At 42.8% G+C, this 27,048-nt stretch overlaps 1 long non-coding RNA gene across 1 annotated transcript in view; it reads left to right on the forward strand.

Moving 5' to 3' along the window:
- Positions 1-283: 283 nt before the first annotated feature.
- The window catches only part of LOC125622783 (uncharacterized), a 375,814-nt gene continuing 349,049 nt past the window's right edge, over positions 284-27,048 (forward strand). Inside the window, exon 1 of the long non-coding RNA XR_012665078.1 lies at positions 284-482. This is a non-coding gene — a long non-coding RNA (uncharacterized LOC125622783). The remainder of the gene's footprint in view (positions 483-27,048) is intronic.

Raw genomic sequence — 27,048 nt, forward strand, 5'->3', positions numbered from 1 at the left:
TGTCAGTACTATCATGATGAAATGTATGTAGCAGCATTATATAAGCTGAAATCATGACTGAAGTATGCTTACCAGACAATCTGGGGAGAGGGTAAACCTGTTTCTCAAAGACAAAGGACAAGCTACTGCCTCTAGTCAAGTGTCATCAAAGCCGATGGGCAATCACCTCTCAAGTGGCTATTCTTTGGCAAGGAATGGGGCAGGACCAAACAGATCTGCTTCTTAGCAACCAACAGCAAGGATCCCTTTTAAACACCAGGCTCCTTAAGTCCAACTTCACACCAGGAATGAACTTTACCTAGGAGTAACCCTTCAGAAAATACATTTCCAAGGGCGACTGAACTATAAAAGTGAGGGACAAAACACCCCAAGTTCTCTCCCTGTCCATCTCTCTCCTTTTCACCTATGAAGACAAACAACCTATGGACTTTAGGAGAGACCCCAACCTGAAATTTGGTCAGCCTTGTTGCTGGGAGCATATGGTAAGAATTTATCTTGAACCAAGTCTAGCTTGTTAAGTTTTAGTCCTCGGCAGTGTGTTATCTTTATTTCTCTTGTAACCATTTCAGAATTTAATGTCTTATACTTGTGCTCACTTAAAATCTCTCTCTTTGTAGTTAAATAAACTTGTTTTATTCTTTAACTAAAAGCTAATCCAGTGTTGTCTTTAAATGGAACCATGTGGGTAACTCCATTTATGGTAGCAAACTGTTGTATATTGATCCCTTTAGAGGGACAATGGGCCTAATTTATCTGGACTGTCCAGGACAGGGCTGAATACATGTTTTGGGGGAAAATCTGGGACTGGGAGTGTGTTGGGTAACCAAGGCTGGTGGAAGCCAGTGTGTGACTGATGTGTGGCTGGCAGGCTGCAGCTATACACAGACGCTCAGGGTGTGACCTGCATGCTGGAAGGCTGTTTGTGAGTGGCCCCAGTGGGCGCTACAGAAGCAAAGCATTGTGAGGCACCCATGTTTGCAGGGCAGGGGTGACGCAGTCCCTCACTGATCTGGATTGCACCTCAGAATGTCATAGAGCCTAACCAACCCATCACCCCAGCTTGATGTACATGACCCAACTCTGTTCTCAGTTATAGCTGCCTAAGTCCCAGTAGGAATTGCAGACATGTAACTGAGAGCAGGATTGGGCCCCATGCTTCTGCTACTTGAATCTCAATTATATCCACCCTCAAATCGTGTTTGAAGCTCATGTAGCAATGACACTAGCTCTGTTCCATACCTCTTATACAGTTTGTGTCACTTTAAAGCTCACCTGGTCTACAAGGGAGACGGTCTCCCCTCCCCCGCCAATCCCCATTCCAAAAGAGCCAAACAGAATACAACTCACAGGGCCAGAAATTCTCCACAGGGCAAATGATCTTGTAAATGCCTCATTTACAACCTACTGGTTGTTTTGTATTTTCTGAACTATTCCACATCAGCCCCATTCATTTCTGATTTCGCTACTTTCACCTGCAGTTGAAGGACATTCTGCTGCTGTATATTTTAATTAAGTCTCACTGGAACACAGTTGTTTTTCAGTCTTTGGGCATCAAACTGAGTTTTATTCCTACCCATGAGCAAACTTATAGCATTGGGGTAAATCAAATAAGAAATAAAAACTTATTTAATACTCAAATACATATTTTCCAGGATAGTCTTCTAATTCCTAATGTGCTTATAATGCTGGTTCCCATTATATTTCATTTCCCCCCTGCTGCTGCAATTTATTTTTCAAAGCAACAGTGTAACAAAAGAACAAAGGAAAACATACCTGGAAAAGCAATCTTTTAATAAATTTGGTACTGCACAAAAAAACTCCATTAATCTGGCTTAAAAATATATTGTTATAAATGCCTGCAGAAAACCCTGTTTTTTGGTTATTTGAAAATTTAAAAGTCTGAAGATGCCACATTTTTTCCATTTGGCAGTCAATCGGCAGAGAAGCAAAACTCAAGGAAAAAACCCACGTATACCCTTATCTCATTTATATGGAGCACAATGTGTAATGGCAACTATTGCTGATCATGCCAATTGCCTCATTAAAAGGAAAAAGTAAATGTTTAAAACTTTTGGACTGCTTCATGTTAAGGTTCCCTTTTAATCTTCCTATCTGAAATCCATGGATCAATTAATGGATAACTGATACGTGAAAGTGACTGTTTATAATTGCTTGGGTAAAAGACAGAAAATGTGGACAGACTATTAAGGGTCAGATTTTGATATATTGACTCCTGTAGATCTTACTCCCAAATGGGTCCATTATGTTTCAGTTGATCTATTTGTGCAGTAATATGCCACTAACTTATACAGGGTATTGGAATCTGTCTCTAAAGTAGATACAAACCCAATTGCTTTCCGTATTTCCAGTCTGAATAATTGGGTACAATTAAAGTAAATAAATGGACGGTTGAACAGATGGCTGGTGTAGGCTATTGAGTTTCCAACACTTCAAATTCATTAATTGATCTATAGATTTTTATTTTTTTTAAGAGCAGAAGGGATGACTGTGATCAGCTAGTCTGACCTCCTGTATAACACAGGTCATAGAATTTTACTAGGTAATTCTTACATGAAATGCTATGTCAGTAAGAATAGGTTACAAAAATTGCTGATGAGAAGGATAGAATTAGTAGTTCTGCAAAATGAAGGGCTATAACCCATCTGTAAAAGCTCTTTTCTAGTTGTACAATATTATTTTCTATGATTTGGTTGCAAAGATAATTATTGTCCCAAACAAACTCCTAGTTTTCTGAAGCTTCAACATAAACTCCCTTGTATTTCTCTCCTGGTAATAAGTTGCTTCATTGTGTACTCACCTTGTACAGGGAAAAGCATATTACAGGATGGAATTTTTGTTTTTCTGTTTTTCCTTTTAAAAAATCCAAACAAACCTAGGAAATTCCATTTAAAAAATTATAAAGGTTGCAAAGTGAAATAGCGCTCCCTGGGCATAGAAAATATTTTTAGAACTGATCAGAAATTTTCCAAAGGAATGTTTTTCCATTGGAAATATTGATATGTCAAAAGTGAAATGTTTTGTGAAATTGTGTCAATTTCAAAGAAATTTCCTTTTTGGGGGAGAAAAATGAAGACAACATGTTTTAATAAGGTCGAAATGTTTGATTTCAATTTTTAACATTTTATTAACAGAATGTTTTGATTTCTCTAGTCATTGAGAGTTTTATTTCATATTTTTTTAATTAAAATGTTCAGGTAGGAATGAAACGTTTTGATTTCTTTGAAACAAAACATTTTGGTTGTCTGAAACTTTTAGAATTTTATTCTCTGGGAAATTTCAACTTTTTGTAAATTCAATTTTGGAAGGAAAAAAATGGAAGTCACAGAATTTCCCATGAAATAGAAGATAAATTGTGACCTTCTTTTTATTTCCATGATCAATTACTCCTTTTTTTTCCTGCAGGACCCTTGGTTCCTTCAGGCTCTAATTCAGCAAAGCACATAAGTGTAGGTGCTTGTGATGTGGTGGACTAGGTCTGCAAGCCGTGCCTCACCCCGCCCCGGAATAGAGCAGTTGAGAAGTCCTCCAGGCAGCCTACAGTGGCTGCAGGGGATCAGCCAATCAGAGGGGCTGCTGGAGTGACCAATCAGGGGCCAAAAGGGCTAGATAAAAGGGAGCAGCAGAGATAGAGCATGCAGCTACTGCCTGGAGCTCGAAGATGGAGGACTGAGATGGGCCCCAGTTGGGTTGTTGAAGAAGACAGTGCCTCTGGGAGGAAGCCTTCAAGCTGTGGCCTCAGACCAGGCCCGAGAAAAGAACTTGAGACTATGTCCCGGAACGGGGGACAGTGTGTGTGGCTCAGCTAGGGGGCTGAGCCGCTGAAGACCTGCTGAGAGAACCACTGGCTGAAGAAAGGGGGCACTTGCAGGATGTGGGTGCTGCTCTGCTCAAAACTGTGATAGCAGGCCCATGTCAACCAGAGAGGGGGTGCTTGTGGTCAGCAGATGCTGATGCCATTACAGAGCTTAATTTTAAATAGATGAGCAGGGCTACTGGTGTCATTGAGGCTGCTCAGATGCGTAGGTACCGTGGTGAACTGTGACCCCAGCATCCAGGCTGGTAAATGTGGCAACGATCCTTTATAATGAATATCATGTTATCATGGAATTTGGCTGTATCATAATGCATGTGTACAAGGGGCAGAGTTAAGACTGCTTAAGCAATCTAATAGTTGCATTTCATGACATTTTAGTGCTTTACCTTGCAACTCTAACAAGCTTTTAACATTGCTTTTTAGTAAGGAATATGCTTGGAAAACGCTATACTTTCCTAGGTCTGTGTAAATTATTTCCTTCCTCTACAGCAACAGACTTTTAACCAGATGTGTGTGAAAAGCTTTCCTCTTGAGTTTTAATCTGAGGATACAATATTTGATTGTTCCCTTTGCTTCCCTTCTGATTGAATCTCCTTTAGGACCTGTGGATCAAGTCTTTGAAGGATGAGAACTGGACTCAGTTTTAAGTAACGGATTGAGAGACACGTTAAAAGCAAGGAATAGAGGTTGAGACCTTAATTAAAACAGTTACATTCCAGGGAGATATTGATGAACAAGGAGATGCTAGGGGCTAGAATGTTGCCATAAATGTTTTTCAGAGCCCACTTGTACAATGACACAGCTAATGTTCGGTTTTATTATTTGGTTCTGCCTTGGTAATATGTGATAAGCACACTTCAAAAGGTTTAGAGCTATTGCTGAGGTGGTACTCATGTATTGCAGAGATGGGCAGCCACAGAAGAACCTAGACGCGTGAATAGATGCTGGAAGAACAAAAGCTTATCTGAGCCCAATTTTCTGAGGTTTTCTAATACTCTGTGATCTGATTCCTTCTACTCTGTGGTCCCCCTGACACAAGCCTTCTGGGGAGAGTTCCTCTCATGCAGCTGAAGGTCTCATTGCAAGTTCTGGCAGCCTCTGCTCTACTGCAGCCACTGCTTTGTCCAGGTTTTGTGTACTCTGGGGCTATATAGCTCATCGTTTGTATTTACCGGTACCTGGGGTCTGACAGGAGCTGCCAGACTCTGCCATGAGATCTTGAAAGGAGGGGAAGAAGGACGTAGGCACCCCCTGTTTGAGGGCATCTGGACTTAATTGGGGTGTTCTGGTTGGGAAGACCCCGAGTGCTGCAATTTGGCCTTGGAGACTATAACTCCCATGATACCTTGGGGAAGAGAGAGACTTCCACCTCCAGGTGTGAGAGGTGCCTCATTTTTGGAGGCAGATGCAGTATGTGGTGGGCTCCATTTTGAGGGGGGGGGTGCTAATAAAAAGAAAAAAGTAATTGCTGAGTGGCTGGAAATCTTCTCTGAGCTCCATCCAAGTGGGACACCAAGTGGGACCATCCCCTGTTCTGACTCAAGAGCTGTTACCGGTCCCCTGGTCAGGGGAAGGGGGTTGCTTTGTGGAGCTATGTCTAAGCTAGGAGCTACTGCTAAATTGTAGATAGAAAGCCAGAAACTATTGGTGCTTTGACCATGCAGGGAGCCAAGAAAGCTGTTGCTGGGCTTTATGGGAGCTGGGGCAAAGGCTGTTGCTGTGATCAGAACTGATTGAAGTTGGCATGCAGTGAAAGCAGTGGGAGTAACAAGTCTTTTGTTTGGGAAAGTGCTTTCCAGGGAAAGGGGTTAGCAAAGAGACCTTACGTGGTTTCCTTGAGTCTGAGAAGAGAAGTGGTCTTGTTGTCTAGCCAGTATCCAGAGTTCCTGACCTCTGGCTATAACAACTCCCATTTTCACAGGGGTTGTGCAGCTTGGATTGATTCCCAAGTTAGAATCGGTCTACCCCTTGTTGACTTGAACTACTTAACCGGACCAGCAGAGTCCCAGGTGTCAAGGGTTTCATGTCCACCCACGGAAGCATCGAGAATTCTGGAATTAAGAGGAGTGCACGCTCAGGGGTGTGGTAACTGGTAGTATGTAAGTTGGTTACATTTCCTTACTACCGTGAATGGCATTTATTAATTGATTTTATTGACGTGCCCCCTACTGACTTGAAGTGGTTGTGGCATTTTAATTAATCTCAATCTGTTATATCCTGTTTTTCTGACTTGTGAAGTAAAGATACGTTACGCTCTTAGATTAGAGTTATTTTTTGTATGGAGTTTATAACTGGTACTTCTGGGTTAAACCCATTGCACGGATTAGCTCAGTTTATTCCTGGAGATTCCCAATCAAGCGGGGGCATCACCATTAATTTTCTTTTCAGTAAAAGGATTGCAGCAGAAGGGTGGTTAGAGGATTCCCACCTATCCAGCATCACCACTGGGCTATTCAAGATCTCCTTTACTGCTGATGATAATCGGGCACCTTGGCATGCAGGTGTGTGTTGCTTGCTACCGAGTAACCTGGGAAGTTAGACGGGGTTTACAAAAGAGTATGAGTATTTCAGAATAAGTTAAGTGGGAGTCTGATTGAAATCAGTCAGGACTTGAGGAAAAGCTCAGGTTTGACTTGGTGTAGGGGATGATTCAAATTTGGGGCCAGTTCTTCTTTCTAATCCACTTCTCCCCGGGGAGGACAGAGTATTTTTTGATCTTGCACAGGAGAGCACACCTATCCAACAGACAGTATCTACAATTGATTATAATAAAACATTGAGCCTGGTTCCTCCCATGGCACATGGACATGCGCTTTTCTCTGTATCCCTACTTCTATGCCTAGAGGGTTAACTGTGCCAAAGCCATTCTAGGAGACAGGTTAGATCAGTCTATGACCTCAAGCATCCAGGTCTCTCTGGTACCCAGACAGGGCTAAGTTTTGTGGTTCTTTAACATGGTTCCAGGCCCTGGTGAAGTTGTAAACAGCTTGTTTCATTGTGCTGCACACCAAGAATATTTACTGCTGCCTGATGACTGAATCACTGGGAACAAATCTGTCCCATTTGTCTTATACACCCCAAAATCATGAGTCATCTTCTGCCATGAGATCTCATGATTCCTCATGAGAAAGTCCACTTTGCTCAAAGTTTGAGAGGCATTATGTTAAAAACAAATCGCCTTCTATGATGAGATTACTGGTTCTGTGGATGAAGGGAAAGCAGTGGATGTATTGTTTCTTGACTTTAGCAAAGCTTTTGACACGGTCTCCCACAGTATTCTTGTCAGCAAGTTAAGGAAGTATGGGCTGGATGAATGCACTATAAGGTGGGTAGAAAGCTGGCTAGATTGTCGGGCTCAACGGGTAGTTATCAATGGCTCCATGTCTAGTTGGCAGCCGGTATCAAGTGGAGTGCCCCAAGGGTCGGTCCTGGGGCCGGTTTTGTTCAATATCTTCATAAATGATCTGGAGGATGGTGTGGATTGCACTCTCAGCAAATTTGCGGATGATACTAAACTGGGAGGAGTGGTAGATACGCTGGAGGGGAGGGATAGGATACAGAAGGACCTAGACAAATTGGAGGATTGGGCCAAAAGAAATCTGATGAAGTTCAATAAGGATAAGTGCAGGGTCCTGCACTTAGGACGGAAGAACCCAATGCACAGCTACAGATTAGGGACCGAATGGCTAGGCAGCAGTTCTGCGGAAAAGGACCTAGGGGTGACAGTGGACGAGAAGCTGGATATGAGTCAGCAGTGTGCCCTTGTTGCCAAGAAGGCCAATGGCATTTTGGGATGTATAAGTAGGGGCATAGCGAGCAGATCGAGGGACGTGATCGTTCCCCTCTATTCGACATTGGTGAGGCCTCATCTGGAGTACTGTGTCCAGTTTTGGGCCCCACACTTCAAGAAGGATGTGGATAAATTGGAGAGAGTCCAGCGAAGGGCAACAAAAATGATTAGGGGTCTGGAACACATGAGTTATGAGGAGAGGCTGAGGGAGCTGGGACTGTTTAGCCTACAGAAGAGAAGAATGAGGGGGGATTTGATAGCTGCTTTCAACTACCTGAAAGGGGGTTCCAAAGAGGATGGCTCTAGACTGTTCTCAATGGTATCAGATGACAGAACGAGGAGTAATGGTCTCAAGCTGCAGTGGGGGAGGTTTAGATTGGATATTAGGAAAAACTTTTTCACTAAGAGGGTGGTGAAACACTGGAATGCGTTACCTAGGGAGGTGGTAGAATCTCCTTCCTTAGAGGTTTTTAAGGTCAGGCTTGACAAAGCCCTGGCTGGGATGATTTAACTGGGAATTGGTCCTGCTTCGAGCAGGGGGTTGGACTAGATGACCTTCTGGGGTCCCTTCCAACCCTGATATTCTATGATTCTATGATTCTAAGTACTGCAACATGATACATAATGGGGCTTTGATATTGTTTTAGATTATTTGAAATTGACAGTCCCACTTGTGGGTTTTTTGGGTTGAAGGGGGATTGGTTACCTACTTGGGGAATTTTATCTGCTAAATTGGTTCCCGTTGTCTCTGCAGCGTGTTCTCAGAAGTATCTGGATTAAATATGATAAGAATTGATTAACTGTATGAGAGAATCCCTCAAGGCTATCAGATACTCTACTGCTGGGAGGGGGAATCTGAGCCTACACTCCAGCTCTGTCTTATCTCTTAAACGATACTGTCGAGGTGGTTTGGGGTGTGTCATCTTATTTCAGATAATCTTTTTAACAGATTATATCCTTTGCAGAAAGATATTAAGAATTACTTTTTAACACAGTCCAGTCCTTAGATGCCTGTTTCCACAAATGTGCTAGTAATCCCTGGGTGGATTACATCTACTACACACATGGCGGACACCATCATTGTTTTAAATACTGGATTCTCAATGTCCTTTTTCAGCATCACTGGTTGTTTGTCTTGAAGAGTACTTTTGGCAGCAAAATATTTGGGGTCTGGGTGTCGATCAAAGGAGATCTTTTTAGATTAGCAGCCATTTTATGCAGGTAGTAGATTAGGTTTAATTGATAAGAACGCATGTCAGGCACATCTTTGAGTGGCTGGCAAACTCAGGTGAACAAGCCACTGGAAGCCTGTGAACTTAGTGCTGGTTGTCTGCCAAGCTCCCACTTTATCACAGACTTAAATGCCCCAGCTGTGCAGGTCGCATGTTGATCCTACAAAAGAGACATGCAGTGATGAAATGGCATTCTCAGACGATCTGACTGTCACTGAACTTTAGTCCCAAATTGTACTGGAATACAGCAGTTTAGAATTTTGTAGGACAACATTGGATTGTGGAGAAAAGGCCTGTCAGAGGAAGGAGAGTAAAAGGGGCCTCCAAGGATGGTCTGGGCATGGTGACTTATGCTTTGTCTACTAACTCACTCACCATCACCAGTTCTAGCTCCCAAGGGCATGTGGATAGTCTCTTCTCCCGATAGGGGGTTTGGGAGCATCACTGCCACCACTTCACGATGCAGTTTGCTGGAGGGCCTGGCAGTCTCAGTGCTTAGCCTGCTTTTCCTTGTGTCTCAAATTAGCATTCTATTGTGCTATGAATTATGGGGTTCTCAGATCACCCCTCATAAATCATAACACAGCAGTGGGTTAAATTCAAACACTGGAGGCAAGAGAGGTCAGCTAGGACCTGCCTCTCTCTCTCCTCGCTCTCTATCATAGTGCCCAGCCCTCCACCACTGGATCCAAGTTCTATTGTGCCCTGGCCTCTTGCCAGGCAGGCCAGATCAATGACATTTGTGCTTGACCTGACACTGATTTGAGTGAGTTCACAGTTCCAGGCCACTCTCAGCCTGGGACTATCAGGGAATATTTAGTTTTCCTTCAACACAATAGGATGTATCATACTCTCAAATGACTATAATAAGGCTGTGAAACTAATTTCCACTATGGTCTTGAGTCCAGTGCTGCAGAAGCAAAAGCTGTAATGATTTGTTATATATTAGCTAGCCACTAGATGTCTCTATGCACTGGGTAGAAGTCCAGGCAGGGCAGGGTCCCTGGGAAGCTGGAACTGAAGCTGTGTGGAAGCCTTATTGTTTGTGCCTGTAATTGTAGTGATTTCTCTAATAAATGCCTTCTGTTTAAGATACATTTTGATTCCTGATATCATGGTGAAAGCTATTTATAGTGCATTCATAGTAGTGAATCACCCTGCACTCTATGAAAATCTCAGCCTTAATGCTCATACTAGAGTTACAAAGGAGTCTAAGGAAGTTAAGTGCCGAAATTCAATGGGAGTTGAAAATTCCAGTCTAAATTACTTTGAGATAATTTAATTTAGAGTAAACTCATTTCCTTCTAGACTTAGTCAAACTAATTACTGTGAACTAGATTCCCTATTATGGCATAACATTTGTCTTCATTTAAGCACTGTGAAGTATGAAGGAACTCAAATTTATCCTTATTTCCATTCTGGCAGTTCAGCAGTGAGGCTGGCTTTCATTACATTCACTAGTCTGTTCATTCACCAGAAAGAACCTGAACTTGTTAAAGGGATTTTGAATTGCTAACTCCAAAGGGGAGTTGAGGTTGTTGAGTAGTTGGGTGCTTCGCAAGATCCAGGTCTAGATGTTTATATCTTCAGATTAGAGCAGAAGAAATCTGTTTTGTGTATCTGTTTTCCACAGGGGTACTGGGTAGGGACAGATTATAAATTATGCATGGGTACAAAGATCCTGTCTCATAATCTTTGGTTATTGTCATCCTTTGCTGTTTTACATTTGATTTGAGCTGTAATCTCCTTGGGGCAGGGACCTGTCGATTTTTTCTTTGGCCCAAGCACACATCTGATATTCTGTAAACCATAATAAATAACTATTCAGTCTTTGCAGTTGGATGGACCACATATCTTATCACATCTAGAGCTCTGGATTCTGTCGTCAGTCATAAAACTAGTCTACAGAAATCACTAAGTGTAGATCATACTCTGGGATGCAATAATTTGCCTGATAAACTGGTATCAGATACCCTAGAAATGCATTTGCTATAGGCACAGCAGTGATGAGAAGTGCCTTAGGTAAGGTGTCTAGAACATTAATGGACAGTGCTGTTTTTTAAATATATTCTGCTTGAAATTACATCAAAAGAGCTTTTAAAGAGCACTGTGGGGAATCATGCTACAAGTTAGCGAGGCTTGGAGTCTATTTCTGACCCTTTACAAGAACAAAACTCTGGAATGGTTTAGAAGTTAAAACATCTGAGTGTGTGCAATCTGGGATTCTTTTGAAGCAAAACAATATGATATTTTTAAACCTCAGTTTGAAACAGGTGAAACTTCCCAAGTTTTTTATCCTCAGAGCTGTGCTGTAAAATGCTCTGACCGTGAGTTAAAACAAACAACAAATATATTCCTAGCAACCCCAGCACCATGGCATTTGTAGTATCTAAACTAACAGAAAATGGTTCGGTGGTTGTGCTTTGTTGGTTTTTTTTCAGTTTGAACCAAGCAAAACTAATAGTAGTGATTTCCCTCCCCCTGGTCAAAATATTCATGATGGGATTTGTTATACCCTTTAGTTTTCATTAGCCAACTCTAATTGCGAAATGTGCTTGTTCAAAATCATTAGCTGATGTATTTTATGTCAAACAGTGATAATTTCAATTAATAGAAAAAGAAAAAGCTTTTGGTGCCACAACGAATACTTGCTTGTTAACATGCTATTAGTGTGTAGCCTTCAATTTTCTGTTCAGCAGACAATGCAAAACAAGGCTGAAGCAGATATGACTTACACACATTCAGAGCAGATTATGTACACTCCTTTTTCAAATTAAAGAGGGCTAACAAAAGGCTTCACACCTAAGTTTTCACGTGCTTTGGAATAAATGCAAGGTAACAGAAGTCTGTATTGTACAGAGATGCAGTTTTTTGCATGGGGTGACTGGACTGCCCAGGTGTGAAACCCATCAAACACTGCCATTGCATAACTTTCTGATGTACTTCGTCCACTAGGAACTGAACTGAGTCCATCAACTCACAAATAAAGCTGTTCAAATACCCCCAATTTTTCAGTCTGGTGGCCAAAAACGTCAAAAGATTTTATTTTAGGACAAACAAAATTGGTTTTTATATTGGGTCAAATGAAACATTTCATTTTGGTTTTACCTTTATAAAAATCAAACTGGAGCAAAGTAGTTTTGAATTGAAAATGTCATTTTTTTTCAAAAAAAAAAAATCAAAATGTTGTATCAACTTTTTAAAAATTTGTTCCAATACAAATCTGTGAAATGTTTTGATTGATCCTTTTCTGACAATGTTTTTCAAACCTGGAGAATGAGAACTGTTACCCACACAGACATTTAGATCCAGTTGGAGACCAGTTCTACTCCTGAATACTTGAGACACATCCAGAGGGTGAAAGCACACTATGACTGTATACAAAATGTTTAGTGTAGCCATTGGAATCCACATTTTAACAGTCTCATAACTAGAGATGAGATGATGTTTGAACTGGAATAGGTTTAGAACAGGGCTTGAACTCACAGCTCAATCAGGGCTAGGATCCAGGTTTGGATTCAGTGGTGCTGATCACTTGTGTACCACTTTCCAGAGATTTTTAGCTCCAAATAGGAGAAAGCTTGCAAGATCAGTTGCGTTCAGATATGAACCAGATAATCAGGTCCCAATCAATTATGGATCCTGTGGAAACAGGAAAATGTTTGTATAATTTTTTGTAAATAAATATCCAATGTCCCTCAATATATTGGTGATATTATCCTGTCTGGATGCATAGTTAGATCAAAAGAGGTTGTTAAAAGAAACGAGGCAGGAAAGGTTAAAAAATGGTTTGGATAAGGAGCATCCCCCACAAACACATGAGGAGGGACTCCGTAGGTCCAACTCTGTGACTGGGCTGTTTGGTCATGGCTGAGAATGTGAAGATCAAAAGCCACTGACCTGTTCAAAGGTGCTCCTGGTAGAAAGATAAGGGCGGGGGGGGGGGGGGGGGAACAGCAGAGACTGAGCAGGAGCATCCTGCAGGCTGCAGTAAACTGACCAAGAGTCAGGGTCTCCTGGAAGCAGGATACAACTTGGTTCCCATGACTAGAACAAGAGACACCAAGGTTAAGTCACGTCTACCTCGGAGCATGAGAGGAATGTCAAGCATAAGTAAAGGTCTCTGTTTTAGAGCCATGTCTCTGTGTACAGCACAATGTACATATTGGGCACAATAAATTATACTTTGTTTTGGAGAAGCTGCTTCTGTGTCTGTAAGCACTTTGAGACAGGTCCTTTGGTTCTGTGTGTACAGCACCTAACACAAAGGGGTCCTGGTTCATGAGTGGGGTTCCTAGGCGCACTATTGTCTCACTGATACTGCTGCTGTCTACAGGCTCGCCGAGGGAAACTTTTGCAGGTGTCAAGCCCATCAGTAACTTGTTTGTAACCAGAGGGGTGAAACCCAGAATGGTTCAATTCTGGGATCCCACCCAAAGAGAAGTGGACACATGGACGGGGAAAGGTCTTAGCAGGAGCAGAGTATCCAGGGACTACGACAGAGCTGTCCCATAAGCAAAACTATAGAATACCAGGCTGCAAAAACAACCTGTCCCTGAAATTTGAAGGTATTCAGATTATAGCCTCTGGGTTTGGCACATCTCTCCTCATAATATCAGGCATTAGCATATAACTGACTTAAGTATTGCACAGAATTCCCTTAGCATTACTAACACGAACCATTTCACTGACAATCTATTATAATAACCTACACTTCCTCCCTGGAGAAAAGGCAGAAAGAAGAAGAATTCACAGTCGCTCTTAAATATACAGACTTAGCGGGTATAGCAGAAAAATACAACTAAGACACATTTTTCAGTCCGAATTCATAATCCAGAAAGGCAATATCTTTTCGGAATTATGTAGCAGTAATCCCTTCACTTAACTGTCCCTCCACCTGAGGAATGGGAGAAAAACAGTCTGGTTGAAGATTAGGACCATATATCCACCTCTGGTGTTAGAGGATGTAACTCCCTCTTACACAGGGGTGAATCAGGTCTTGCTTGTGCACAATAACTGGGTGTCTCCACAGGAACCTCCACAATAACTGGGTGTCTCTTCACTTTTTCACATAAGTCCCTTGAGTCTGATTCTGTTCCCACTGCATTACTCTGCAATGGGATTACTTCTGATTTAAACCAGTGAGAGAAGAGAATTAGGTCCTTGAGTCCAATATCCTGGTCCTTCTCCAACACTCTAGTCTTCCACTAATAGTAGTCAAGGTGCTTCGTTACTCATGATCCTTTAGTCTCCCTAACTCTGTTGCAGTATGAGCCTTTGGATTCCACTTCCAAAATACCATTGCAAAGCAAAAAAATTATTCCGTGTCTTCCTGCCCCCTTCAGTTACTAAGTTAGTTTCAGGCAGCTGAAGAGCTGCCTCTAATCTCCTTATATGAAAAGATGAGCACTGGGAGTGAAAACCTGGCTCCACTGAAGTCAATGAGAGTTTTGCTAATGACTTCAGTAGGGCTAGGATTTCACCATGATCTTCAGAGGTCCCGAGCAGTCACAAATCCCTGCGCCTCAGAATCAGGCTCTGGGTTGGAATGCAGGATCTCAGTCAGAGACGAGTTAAAACCTCAGGATTCTACGAAAATATGATCCTCACAACCAGCGGGTAATGCCTTTAGCAGTTTGCTATGGAAAATAAATTATTGTAGATGGTCTTTCAAACCATCATTTTACAACATGTAAATAAAATGGCTTCTATTCCTAGTGAGAGGGGTGAAACATTGAAAGGAAACTCTATGCTCTATTAAAGCTTGATAATTAAACCATGATAGCAGAGTGCATTCCAGGGCCCCCATGCAGTAAAGTCCTGAAGTGCAAGTAGTTCCATTGACTTGAATGCTTAAACACACGATTAATGCTACACATGGGGGCTTAAGTGCTTTGCCATACTGGGGCCAGACTTTTGAGCTCTGGACACTCCCAAAGGCACTCGCCTTCTCTCTCCAGATGAGATTGACATTTGATCATTTGTTTATAACTTTGTGTGCAGATGGTGGGCCAGACTCACCCCTACTGGTGCAATCCTGCAAGAAAGCCTCCCCTGGGGCGGGGCAGGAGCGATCATCAGTGCCCTGCTGGTGGTGGTGGTGGTGTGATTTATTATCTGTACTATGGTACCACCTAGAGGCCTCAGCCGTGATCAGGGCCCCGTTGAGCTTAGGCATGGTGCACATGGTAAGAGGCGCTGGGCTGTATGAGTTTAGTCTAGTAGACAAGTGAGACAAAAGGTGTGAGGGGAAACAAAGGCACAGCGCCGATCCAGGAATAGAATTTGGGTCTCCTGATGCTCAGTTTGGTGCCCTATCCAGTAGACCATGCTGCCTTCAGCACTAAGGGATGGCAGCTTTAAATTCAGCAAGGGGTTCTATAGGACTTCACTGGCAGAAGCTGCAATGGGAATTTACCTCCTGGGACACTCCCCTCTGCAACCAGCTCCACCAGTGTTCAGCGACACTGCGGGTCCATGAGCCAAGGAGGCAGCGGTTGCTGTGGCTGCTTTCAGCCATCAAAGATTTCCTCTGGATCTTGCATGAAGCCAGAGGCCCTCTGCTGGGAACCAGCCCCAAAGCCCAGGGAGTAAAATACAAGCTCACCATAGCCTGAATGCTGATCGCATTGGAAGTTAAAAGTTTGGCAAGACTCACGATGCCTTATTTTAAACTCTCCCTGTGTATCTACAGTTTCCTAGCTGGTTGGATCTGGTTTCTCCCCGTTAGGTCCTGTGGTTGTAGAATTATTCACACTACTGTTTCTTGTTAAAGACAATGCCCTGAGGGCTTTAAGGTCTTGTTTGATCACAGAGCTAAAATATAAAGCTCCAGCTTCCCCTCTCCATTGTACCTAATTAAGGAATCTCATTAACCCTCTCTGTGGATGGATTGAGAGGCCTTTCTGCAGGCTGCTAATAGGTTTTTTGGTAGAACAGCACAGTTGTCTGACCCCTGGTATTAGGCGCTGTGTTAAATGTACCCTGTCAGCTCATGGCAGTGACATTTCCATTTCCCCCCAACCTCTGAGAAACTTGTCTGAACTAAGCACAGTTCTTTTAGGGTTCCCCCCCACCCCATCCTTACTATCCCTGCAGCTCATTATTGTGGATTAAAAATCCCCTACATTTCCAGGGTGTTTCATGATCTCAGGGTGGTATTTGATGTGTGTAATTAGTTACTGAGGGAAGAATGGTGACCCTGAGATAACCCCTACATGGATCTGCTTTCTCAACAGGTGGGGGCGGGGAGTCAGATTCACAATCCCCCATCAGCACCTTGGATGCCAGGGGGGGAAGGGATCTCCGAGTGGGGAGAGACCAGGGCCAGGAGTCATATTGTTTTCCCCTTGCATAGAATACTTGGGGGAATTAATACAGACTGAGGTTATATTAACTTTCCCACAGCACCCACCCACCACTGTTCTTGCACATCTTTAAGGGAATGGGCAAAAGGCTTGATCTGGACCATAGTGACTACTTTGCTGTGTTTAGAAAACTATTTACAATTCTGTTTGACAGGAAACAACCGGTGAGCAGTTGCTAAATTATTGCACTATAGACAATTCTATTATTTGTATTACAGTAGCACGTAGAGGTGCCAACCAGGACTGGGACACCATTGTGTGAGGCACGGTAAAAGCCACACAGTGAGAGATCCAAAGAGCTTACAATCGAAATACCCAGACACATGATGGGTGCGGGGGAGGGGAAACAGAAGCATAGCGAGGCAAAGGGATTTGGCAGAGGTTACACAGCAGGTCAGAGCCAGGAACAGGACGCAGGCCTCTGACTCTCAGGCCAGTACCCTATCTACTAGACTATGGTACCTCTCAGATTTTAATCTTTATCACTTTAATGACTCATCTCCTATCAGATCAGTCTTTCCAGTTCAAGAGCCCTTCGATGCTGGCATGTCCTGTAGGTACACTTCGCCTTGTGCACCCACCCTCACTGAAATCTTTCTTGATTGATGCCAATAGCTCCTACTTAACTCTCTCAGGACGATTCATGCCACCTCAAAGAGAATAGGTACGGAGACGGTAGAAGCACTGTTCTTTTCCAATCAGTGATGATAAGCAAGGCTGAATCAAGTGCCATTGTATGCACAGCAAAAATCAAGGAAAGGGACAAATATTGAACCATGGTCCTGGGCTGCACGCTGTGCCATTCATGACTTTGTTTCAGAGGACACGGGTTTTAGAGAACATGGGTTTGCATCAAGATCACTGCAGACAAAGCAGAACAAATACCGCATATATTTTTCCACGAACATCAGCCCAGCTTGTATGTGTTTCCTCTGGCAGCACTCATCCTTCTGCATTCTAGTCGCCCAAGAGTGCTTGAGCAGTAAATGTACTCTCAGGTACATTTACATAGTTTCAAAGTTGCCTACACAAATACTCCTGCAAACCAAAATTCAAATACACCCACACTACCACACATGCCAGAGATGTTGGAATAGGAACAATACCATATGACTTGCGTAACCAATCACAACTAACCAACACAGCTCGGTTTCCAAAATATTTGAGAGTACCTTTCACGAGCAATCAACCAAGTTGGGCCATGATCATCTTTAACTGGAAAAGAGAGAAACAGAACTTACCCATGACTTCTGATGACTCGGGTGAAATTCCCCGCTGTGCAGAAACCCAGCTCAAGAGGCATACACCACTCAAGTCTCTCACCTTATTTTGAAAGCCTGATTGGGATTGAAGCAGTGCACAGAATTTATGCTGGCTCCTTGCAGAGGGGTGAATTTCACCGTATGGGGCAGATCCCTGAAGTCAATGGAGTCTGAAGATCTGACCCTAAAGGTTTTAGTGGATGGCCCAAAAAGTCACAAGTGAGTGTTGTAACAAATAGCTGAATGCCTGTAATTGTTGAATGGCTGCAGTGTTACAAGCTTATTGCCATTAATGTCTGCTTTTTGTAGTCATTTGTTTAGCATATGGAAGATTTATGTCTTTTCAGATCATAGAATGTCAGGGTTGGAAGGGACCTCAGGAGGTCTAACCCCCTGCTCAAAGCAGGACCAATCCCCAATTTTTGCCCCAGATCCCTAAATGGCCCCCTCAAGGATTGAGCTCACAACCCTGGGTTTAAGCAGGCCAATGCTCAAACCACTGAGCTGTCCCTCCCCCCATAGCATCCTATGATAGCTGATTATCTTGTTTAAGTAGGTTAACTTGTCTAAATTATGAAAGAGTGAGGATCCCTTGACCAAAATTCAGAAGAACACCAATGGGCTGTTCGTGATGACAAAGGGAATCAATAGAATATTCCAGCTAGAATAAGTCAACAAGTCAGATTTCATCTTCCTTGTGTTATGTCTTTCTGGTCTTTATTGCTTCTGAAATATCGTTATGCTCAGTTCATATCCTAAAGAAAAGAAACATATTTTCCCAGTCTGTCTGCTTAGCAAAGGTCAGCTTGTTATGTTAGCTTATTGCTCATCATGTACTAATGGATTAGAGGCATTACTAAGATAACTGTCACTTTATATGTTGGTTCCCCTCCACATTGTAAGTATGTCAGTACTTGAGTTTGTTCATGAAATAAGAAGGGAAGTACAGAATTGTCAAATCCAAACTCCTCATGATTCAGATACATTTAAAAAGTTAAGTTCATAAAACCAAAGAGCTAGGAGGGGAGTGAAATCTGATCTTGAGAGATGATCTCAAGTGGCAAAATTTGGATCCAAATGTTGAATGATGATCGCAAGCTGCAAAGTTTGAGGATGTTTGGATCTGGGTTTTGATTTGGAGCATGATAAATATAGGGACCTCAGGGATTTTGTAGGGGCACGATAAATATAGGGACACCTGCTGGTTAGCACCTAAGGGAATGTTACACAACCATGGTTTCTCAAAGCACAGCAGCAGTCCGGCCATATGACTCACACACCTGCTGTGGGGACACCACCAGGGAATGATGTAGAGCCAAGGAAAAGGCAGCTGTCTGGCCCCTTTGTGACGCAAACATGAAGCAAAGGAGCCAGACTGATGGCCCAGGGTCTGGCCAATAAATTTCAGGGTACTCAAGATCATACTCTTCCTATGCATCTCACTGAGACCTTTATCCTCTCCTCATTTTGTTTCATTTAAATATGGGCCTAAACCGCAGACCTGTTCAAATGAATTTGCAGCTTGGACCGAATTCTATTTTCCATGTAAGACTAATAATGGCACAGCAATGTGTCCTATTCCCTAAGCTCCAGGTGGAAGCAGAGAAACACTCAAAAGTTTAGAAGGAATCTAGTGCACTTCAGCCAGACTTCTCCTTCCTATATAAAAGTTAAAGGGAACACACAACAAGTGGGCAGATTCTGGGCCAGATTCTCTACTCAGATCCTGCCCCCTTGCGCCACTCAAGACATTTCCCTGTTGGAGGGAAACTCCCTGCTGGCACACGTGGACTGGCTGTGGCCACTCTTTTTCCTCACTGCAATATAGCGGACCCTTCATCGCTGGGATAAATTGCCCAGAAGCAGCATTAATTCTGGTTGGGACCGAGGCTGGCCTGAAACTAGCTTCCCGACACGCAACCACATCCCCTCATACACAGTACAAAGCTCCAAAGTAGGAGGAGATCAAGCCCCCAAGTGACTTTTCCAGCCATCTCTATATACCATAATCAGAAAAAGAAATACAGTAGTTATAATAAATATTCTGTGCTTCCGTAGCACCTTTCACCTGAGCATCTCAACGCTTGGTCCAGCTCCCAGCTGCTCTAAGTGCCCCTGTGCCCATCAGCAAACACCAAGGCATGAATTCTGCCCCACAGAAAGTGGGACTGGTTGCTGGGTTTGGCCTGCACAACGCAGATATGGCATGCCAGTTAGGGGATACACCAGCAGATTATAGTATTTGTTGATAGCAGCACCATATGCTATCTGGCAACACAACGCTCCATCCTGCCAGTCTGCCCTGTAGAGTTCAACCCTAGCTGAAATAATTATTGCAGCAGAGCACGCGCACCACCCCTGCACTCCTAGGTATTCTGCTAGGTTAAGGTTGTCCCTACCTAATTCAGTATTACAGCAGCCATTTGAGGTAGGTACAAACTATATCAGGATGAGCTTAGCCACCTCTGGGGAGTGATCTGGCAGTGGGCTAACAGCCAAAGCAGGGGGGATTCAGGTAGGCAGAAGCTATCACATAAGTTGGAATCTAGCAGGAACTGAACTCCCTATGCTTTTTTTTTTCAAATTGTCCTGAGAACTTTAATAAGTGGTTAGGAGGACCTTGGTTTTGAATCTGGGCCAGATGATGACTCTAAGCCACTGTAAGAGTTGGGTTACACTGCAGCAGCTTTCCCTGGAATTTCCCTCCAGGGATTTGGAGAAATACGCCCTTGGGCAGGAGATTTGGCACCTTTTTCTCTTGGGTGAAGCAATCACTCCTCATGAAACTGAGGATGGAGCCAATGATCTCATGCAAATCCCACTGCGTTATTGGATCTGAACTAGCCTGCTGACTAGTTGGTGGTTGCATGACATCGTTGGCTCTTCTCTCAACTCACCGCTTCCTTTTGCTTTTGAGGGGATCAGCTACTCCCTGGATCTGGAATACAGCAGGTCCCTTGTTCTCCGGCCCCAGTGCTAGAGTAGCAGGGGGAAGGCTTCTTTTGATGGTTCCTTCTGCACCTCCAGTCTAGCCCTAGCTTGCTGCGTTGTTGGTTGTAATTAAACAATCATGATATTTTTCTGGGTTAATTTCCAGTGCAGTTGGATTTCTTCAATACAGTTCACAAGCCAAGTCTCTTTCACATATGTCGTGAAGGGGTTTGTAATTATCATGATTTTTCTTAGTGCACTGTATATAAAAGTCTGTTAGCAGATTATCAATTACTTATTCAGATCACGTGGAGCAGACATCGAGGGGCAGCTATACCTAAACTTTATGGGGAAAATGATTTGAATTTTAATAACTTTACCTTTTACCCGTGTTCCTTCTTCATGTCTACGTTTTTTATTTTTTTGGTTGATTACCATACGAATTGCTGTAGGTGATTTTGTCTGAAGGTAGTTAAAGAGTAGAAAAATAAGGATTAATCTTGACAGAATTTTTAATCATGTTTGCAAATAAATTACAGCCGCCAAGTGCCAGCTGTCATGGAAATGCATTTATTAAAACCACACAGAATCCAAACTGAGCCATTGAGGGGTGGCTTCAGCTATTTAGGAAGATGCCTATGTCTTGCCCAAAAAACATGTTATACCGCAATTCAGTGTGGCATCATCATATGATGATAGGGCACACCAAGGGAAAAAGACCAGGGCAAGAGAAGAAGCGTGGCCCAATGGTTAGAGCACTGACTTTGCAGACCTGCGTGCAAAGCCTTGCTCTGCCACAGGCTTTCTGGATGAGCACATCATGTAGTCTCTCTGTGCCTCAGTCCCCCAACTGTAAAATGGGGATAAGTGCACTGCCCTGCCTCACAGGAGTGTTGTGAGGATAAATAAATTAAAGATTGCGAGGTGCTCAGATAATATAGCCATGGGTTGGGGGTGGGATGGATAAATTCTTAAGATAGAAAAAATGTGTGTGAAAGGAGTCATTGTGATGGTATAGAAAGAGGCGTTATTTGGCTGCATGTATACAAACCTGCTTGGGACATATCCCAACGGCTCCCTAACCCCATTTCCAAAACTGTAGTCATTTAAACTTGCCCAGGTTGGAGTTGCTGTAAAACAGATACATATGGGAGGTTTGGTGGGGTCTTCCCTAAAAAAATGTTGAAATTTCCTGCAGTTTAGGGGGTTTTAACATCTTTCCAAAGAGAGATTTTGCATTTTATCCATTAGAGATAACTTAGGTCTTCCCTCTCCACCCCCCAGAGAGCAGAGGGGACTGGCTGCTCCAGGCTGCCTCTTTCCACATTTGCATTGCACTGTTCCTAAAACCAGCTGTTTTCTGGGTACACAAAGCACACAGGCATATTGATTCACCTGTGTACTTAACACTTATTTGGTACCATTTCTTCTCTTCTTCTTTTAATTATTGACACCCGTAGGTCCTCTCATTGAACGTTTGGCAGGAGCAGTATCTGTGGTTTCAAAGGTTTTCTTTTCAGGGTATTTTAACACACATGTAAATGATACTGCTCATCGTTTTCCTGTATGGCTATTACATTGTTGAGAATTAGATTTTCTTAGTCTAGTTTTGGCCTAATTCTGCTGCCATTGAAATCAGTAGGAACATTGACCATGGACTTCAATGGAAGTTCAATTTTGGCCAACGTGGAGTGTTTTTGTAAAGTCTGTCCTGGGTCTGGCTCTGAGGGGATCAGGCCCCCATACTACCTATGGCAGGCTTCGCTAAGGAGAATGAGTCAACCCAGATCCACCTGTGGAATTGCCTAGGTAATTGGGTGGCACCTGGGCCTAATAAGTATGAGAAGAGAGGAAGCTCCTGAGGAGACAGGCTCTTCAGGGGAGTTGGGTAGGAAGCTACTTCTAGTGGTGTCTCCCTGGAGGGCAGGAGCTCATGAAAAGAGGAACAGGTCCAGGGAGAAAGTGGTCCCAAGCAAGGGACTGGAGCAGTGCTGGAGAATGAACTGGGCGTGGGACAACCTGGGGAACTACTAGGGCCGGGCTCAGCAAAGTGTTATGCCGTATCGGGAGTAGACTGGCATCTGGCTGGTCACCCAGCAGGGGCCCAGCCTGAGAGTGTTCTGGAGTGGTAGGGGCAGGACGTAAGATGATTAACTCTGAGGCAGAGAGTTTCCAGTGGAATAACTGAATGAAGCTTTTGCTGTTTGCATGTTGTCCTTTTTTGTTAAATAAATGAGACCCTCTGAAGAGGGTGTTCTTTAATACCAGAAAGGCCAGCGTGGATTTGTTTATACCCTATATGAGGGGAAAGTGAGGCATGGGCTCCTTTGCAGCACCATGCCTGTCCACTGTGGACCTGCTGAGGTGTCCTCCACACCATTACACTTCCCTTTTACTTTGATTCAATATGTTTCTGTTCCAACCAGAGTACGGTATCACTTGGCACTTTTTATCCCTCGCTCAACTTTGATGGATTGAATGGAATGAAGGGGTCAGACCCTTATTTTGGTTTTCTGTAACCTAAACCTGACTGAGTTTTGCAAAACCAAGCTTAAGCCCCAGAACATGCCAGTAACTTTACAAACCAGATTTTATTGGAACATTCAGAAGATAAATGAAAATAGGCACATGGGTAAGAAAGGAAGACCATTTCCAGGGCAGACTGACTTCTGTATTCCCCATTACTAGAATGACATCCAACCCTAAATGCTTGCACAGAGTCCTCCATCAAGATGTTGATACTTATCTACTTCTTAGCAGGGCTGCTGGTGTTTAATTGAATTAATCTTTGTAAAGTGCTTTGGGTCCTTGGGTGAAAAACTACAGAACTGGAAAATGCTTTCTTTAAAATATTTTCTTGTGGATAGAGCATAATCCTCAGCTCAGGGGATATGACAGATGAATGAGTGCACAAAATGCTTGCAATCATGGTGGAATTACAACATGACAGGTAGGAAGTCAAGCAAAAGAAGAGAGATGATGAAATACAGCACCAAGAAAGTGAGGCAGCTGAATTCAATCAGCTGTTAGTGGTAACGTGCAAAAAGATCAGAGAACACAAGAAAATCCAAAATTAACATGCAGTGAATTTCCTGAGCACACTGCTTGTTTCTATGACTGGCTTTGGGGATTGCAAAATACTGTGTGTAAAGCATTTGTGTTCACATTGCTCCTCCTGGGCTAGTTTTTTCAGTAGTCAGTGTTGCTGCTCTTGTTTCTGAACTATGTACTGTTTCAGTCATCCACCTGTTTTCTTCTTCCTTGGAAGCCCAACTACAGCACAGCATGAGGATCCATTCAGCAATGTCATCCTGATATTTAGGTCCAGCAGCCTTCCACAGGCACTGGGGTGGCACAGTGGCACAATGAGATTCTTTCTTTCTGTTCTACTTGTCTCTCCAAACTATTATAGGCTGCACTCAGCTAATCCTTTCCTCTAACCAACCCCCCCTCTGCTGCACCTTTACAGTCTCTGAAATGATGCACCTCTAGTCCTGTTTCAGTCGTTTTCTTGGTACAGACACATTAGAATGGAAGAGCAGTGAATTGCAAGTGAGTTTACCAAGAAATGCCACAACATAGGCTAAGCATAGCTAAGCTGGTGTGATAAGATTGCCAATGATGGACACAAACTGAATACCCCGCCAGACCACCTTGAGGACCTAACCAGAGATCAATCCTGGTGGCTATGTCCGTTTGGGATTTGCTATGATAATAATGTCAGGACCACAATTCTTTCAACATTTCAAAAGTATGTTGCCCATAATGCTGCCTTTGCTTTTCCATAGCCTTTGATTGTTGCCTAGTGGGTGAAGCTTCTAAAACCATGTGTTGCCCTGGTGTTTGACACATGGTGGGTATTAAGTTTTTCCCTGCCAGCTCACTTAGGGCCAGATTGTCAGAGCTGCAGAGCAGTCAGAACTCCAACTGAAATCAATGGTAGCCATAAATCTTCACACCCAAAATGTGAGTGCTCTGTAGGGCCTGGGCTTCATTCCTGGCAGGGTGGATAAAAATCAATGATTTAAAAAAATAATTAAAAATTGGATTTTTTATATTTCAATCTGATTTTTTTTATTTAAATCTGATTTTTTGATAAAATGCTTTTTGAGGAAAAAACCTATCTAAAGGTAGTTTTAATTAAGATACATTATAGCTCAAAGGTATGTCATCATGGAATAGGGATTATAAATTCTAATTCTATAGTATGAGACAATATATTCATGTAATGTTTAAGAAAAGTTTTGTAAATGAGTTCCAGTAGTTCATGGATTAGGGACCGAATCTTATGGGGTTCCAAAGTCTTCTTTATAGATTATTTAGGTTAATCTTTCTATCTGCCCAATGGGACTCAGTGCTCAGTCTAGAAGATACCATCAAAGATGCTTAGTTTTACAGTTCTCAAACTGTGGATTTGTGTCTCCAGAGGTAACATGCTTGTTAACAGCAAAAATGTTTTAAAATAAATAAATAATATACAGAGGTAAGATATAACAAACCTCAACTCTATTGTCCCTCTGCAAATTTGTGTACACAGAGTCAATCCCTTACCTCTCTCTAAAAGTGCAAAGTTTCAAAAACTTCAATGAATTAAAAGCTTGTTGGTGGCGGAATAGATCTGGGCAAGGAGAAGTCTGGAGATAAATGTGAGAAGCAAATGACATATGCTTGTTTTGTTAAAATATTATATACTTGCTGTTGAAGAAAAAAATCCAGAATACTTAATGTTGTTGTTTTAGTTAAATAAAACAATTTAAATGTCTGTCTGATCTCCTCCTAATACAGTAAAACAAGAAAATCCTCCAAATATTAATGATTAACCTGTTGAATTGGAGGTAGTTCACCTCCCAATGACTTCATAAATATCTGCTTCAATTACCTCTGTTAAATGAAATAACCACTCATTCATTTTCTGATATAGCTGTAAACTAATCTGAAAAGTTTTCAAAATAAATCACTGTTTAAAAATGTACAGTGTGTAGCTTCTAAAAATGAAGCCTACATCTGTCTCTGAGTTGTGAAGAATATGTATTAAGGTTATAACAACCAATAAGAATCCACTTTTATGTAGAAAACCATGCTTAAATTGAGTCTTTCTGACTAGTGATTTAAAGCATGGTTTAAATCAATTTGATTTAAATCAAATCCACCCTGATTCCTGGTCTCCTGTCCAGAGGCTGGGAGTGCAGCAGGGGTGCTCTTGGGGATATGGGACAGGTTTACAGACCTTATGTCATTCAGCAATGAACCCTCTGGCCATTTTTTAAGACTTGTTCCATCCAATTTTCCTCAGCTTGAAGGATGGTGATGATTTTCAATTGGAGCAGAGGTATTATAGGGAAGAAAATTAGGAGTATTTTTAGGCCTCTATCAAGATCATCTCCTAGCTGACATGGATGGAACAACCAGACTGTGATGGGGCATCTGCCCCACACAGGAGTAGAAAGGGTTAACATCAGCTGGGAGCAGTGGAGGTGAGTCCTCTGGGTGGCCTGCCAAGGCTGTGTGAACCACAGCCAATCAGGAAGGAGTTGCAGAGAGTAACCAATCAAGGCCCAGCAGTCTCAGATAAGAAAAGCCACAGGGCAGAGCAGGGTCAGTCGCTGCCAGGAACCCCAGGAGGGAGTAGTGGGTTCCTAGCCCATGGATGAAAGCTAGCACCATGGACAGAGCAGCTGCTGGCTGGAACCAGGGGAGTGAAAGGGAGCTCTTGGCTGGCTGCTAGGACTGACATGCTGAGGCCCATGGGGAAGTTGCCCAGGGAAATATATTGAGAAGTTGAAGGGGACTCAGCATGTGGCTGCCATTTACAGGGTCTCTGGGTCGGGACCTGGAGTAGTGGGCGGGCCCAGATTTCCATTCCTCCCCCTTTCCATTCACTACTGGGGAAGTGGCTGGACAGCTGGACTGCAGTACTAAACTCCAGAAAGCAGGAGTACAGATGGTTAGACGGCCAGAGGGTCAACTGTGTCTTGAAGAGGATGCCATGGTGCCTAGTGAGCCAGATTGGTGAACTGTTGTTAATAATTCTGAGGGTTGGTTCTCTCTTCCATCCGTCATACAATTACAAACCTTTTCATTATTTTACTTCCTGCTTCCCAGAAAAAATTACTCCCTCTGTGAGATGTGACCTTCAGCTGCTCATGTTTAATCATGATGTAAAATAATAATAATCCAAGCTCTAAGCTATATCAGTCTCATCTTTCATTAACTTTCCACTTTTGTTCTTAACTGCCCCATTGGACATCAAACTGGGCTGTGGATCTTGGCAATATTAATCTAATCTGTCAGTAACGGTCCTCTGTTTTCCTTAATCACCCCAATGAATCTTAGCCTGGTGGTTTGTTGCTCTTGTACAATTATATTTTTATCATTGTTATCTTTTTAGGGCTATTGTCATTTTCTTGCGCTAGCAATTTTTTAATAACATGATAGCATGTTATAGTTGTAATGATGAACGGACTTCAAAAATTTGGGTCAATTTCCTAGGAATACCGAGGTTTATCTGATCTTCACACAAAATTTAGCTGAACCTCTTGGGCCTGCTCAACTATCTTGCAAGATTTCTGATACCTCCTCTTAATTCATTAGACTCGAGACGCTAACCAATTTGAATTTGCAGTAAATTGGG

This window comes from Caretta caretta, chromosome 15 (assembly GCF_965140235.1).
Source record: "Caretta caretta isolate rCarCar2 chromosome 15, rCarCar1.hap1, whole genome shotgun sequence".
NCBI classification, from domain to species: Eukaryota; Metazoa; Chordata; order Testudines; family Cheloniidae; genus Caretta; species Caretta caretta.